General features: G+C 38.1%; 1 protein-coding gene across 1 annotated transcript in view; it reads right to left on the bottom strand.

Moving 5' to 3' along the window:
• Positions 1-1,258, bottom strand: part of LOC109971067 (uncharacterized) — a 23,434-nt gene extending 22,176 nt beyond the window's left edge. Inside the window, exon 1 of the mRNA XM_020619084.1 lies at positions 1,220-1,258. The gene's annotated coding sequence lies outside the window, so the exon portion shown is untranslated. The remainder of the gene's footprint in view (positions 1-1,219) is intronic.
• Positions 1,259-2,078: the final 820 nt, after the last annotated feature.

Raw genomic sequence — 2,078 nt, 5'->3', positions numbered from 1 at the left:
TTCATGCATCATTGGCTGCAAGCAGTATCTCTACATAGGTAATTCTCTTCTTCACCAGACAAGTAATACACAGAAATTTTAAAACAGAGTGTTTCCTTCATGCATTCATGATTAAATCTCTTATTCTTGCATATATTTGGAATGACACATACATTTATATTTATATTTAAACTCCTCAAAGATGCAATAATATTACAAACAAAAAAGGAATCAAACCCACATTTAAACTATTATGACAACTCTGGGGGTCATTATACTTATACAGCTATGAGGATGCAATGCTTCAAAGTCTAATTCTACACATAGACTGAGCATACAAATTCCTTTTTTAATTTCTTCCGGCAGTAGGTGGTTTTGTGGTCACCTGAAGCTCATACTATTGTTTTGGTTCAAATGGAAAGCTTCAGTGTGTTAACACGCTTCCTTTCTCCATCACTAAGTCAAACAGTTCAAAAAGGGGCAGGCAACATCATAGTCCAGAAAGAGAAGCAGGTCGACAACAAAACACAAAAACCAAGATAAAAGTCAACAGGGATGTTTTCTCATGGACAATCTGACAGAGAATGTGAGCTGGCTGTGGGCTTAAGGTGACTGCATAAATAATAAGCAGGTGAGTGTGAGTGGAGTGGGGATGAGTCATTAATCAGAGTGTGAAAACAGGTCAAAGGCAAGGGGCTCTGAAATGACAGGGAAAACAAGGGGCAGAGACCAGACCCGCACTGGTAGCATGGCATGTCCTGACAGGGAACGGGCATTTTGGTCCTTAGCATTATAGACTGCTGTAGGGATTACTTTTTTCTGTAGGCCAACCTGGAAGTTAGCATCATCCTGGTTCCCTTGACAAAAAGCCAATGGGAATTTTTCATAGGCTTTTGGATTAGTGTGGAAAATAAGTTCTGTGACAAACAGCAATTTTTGACACAAACATTTTGTTCAACAACATAATTTTCACAAGTGAACACTACTTTAATGTTTGAAGCTCAAATACAATTGCCAGAGGTAACAAGCTATTGTTAGGCTATTGTTAGGTATTTTTAGTCAGATAGAAATTGGATAGATACTTTATGTATTAGAAATGTTTAGTGGAGATAGGATGTCTAGTTAGACTGTTAAATGCTTAGGCATGCTTATGAGTTTCTACAGGGTACATCTGGTCAAGGATAACTAGAGAGAAGAGTTGATGACTGTCAGCAGACAGGGTGTTTAATATTATTATTACGACGTGTATAACTGTAGCCTTAGCCATAATATGTTCTTATGTTTAAGTCACGACATGTACTAGAGGACGTGAGAATGTTTTTAGTTACACACCACTTAATCAACAGACACACACACATGCACATTGATTTGCTTCATGTTTTGACTACTGCTATGGCCAGCTGCAAAGCTGGCAACAGAGACGTCTCGGTTGACGTTTCTGTGTAGTATGGGGCTAGCCCAACCGAGGGGATATAATGTATAGGCCTGTTGGGTTCAGGGTCTTTCATCTTACATCTGCCTGCGAGCAGTTTGGCGGTGCAAGATACCTGAGCGTGTAATGTTAATTTTACCTGTGATCCTTTGAATAAATCAGCACTGTTTTGAAGTTACTTGGACTGTCTCATCTCTCAGAGTTAGCAATGGTAACAAGAACCAGTCCTACACTATAAACGAACTGAGCATGACTTCTACAAAATCCTTTCCTTTTAGCATAACACGATCTAGATAGTGATCATGGCTGTCCATTAGAATACTGTGCAAGTGCAAGTTTGAAAATAACAAGGCTACAAAGGCATACTACTGAGTAAGTTCAAAGTATTTATTTGTCATATGCACAGTTAGGAAACGTTTTTCCCTCTACAATGAAATTCTTACTTTGCCGTCCACATGAATGCCACAAAATACAAATGAAATGTAAAGTAGATAAATAAGTAACACAAAATCTAAGGCACTTTAAGCAGCAAATGCAGCAATATAATAAAAATATATAAGAATATAACAGAGAATGTATGCTGCATGGGAGCAGCATGTGCAGCAGTCAACAGTCAATATGCAATTATGCATGTGCAAACTGAGAATGTAAACAGTACATGAATTAT

This window comes from Monopterus albus, unplaced genomic scaffold (genome assembly GCF_001952655.1).
Source record: "Monopterus albus unplaced genomic scaffold, M_albus_1.0 scaffold214.1, whole genome shotgun sequence".
Classification (NCBI taxonomy): Eukaryota; Metazoa; Chordata; class Actinopteri; order Synbranchiformes; family Synbranchidae; genus Monopterus; species Monopterus albus.
Note: the sequence above shows the minus strand (reverse complement) of the source record. Positions and strands in the feature narration are given on the sequence as shown.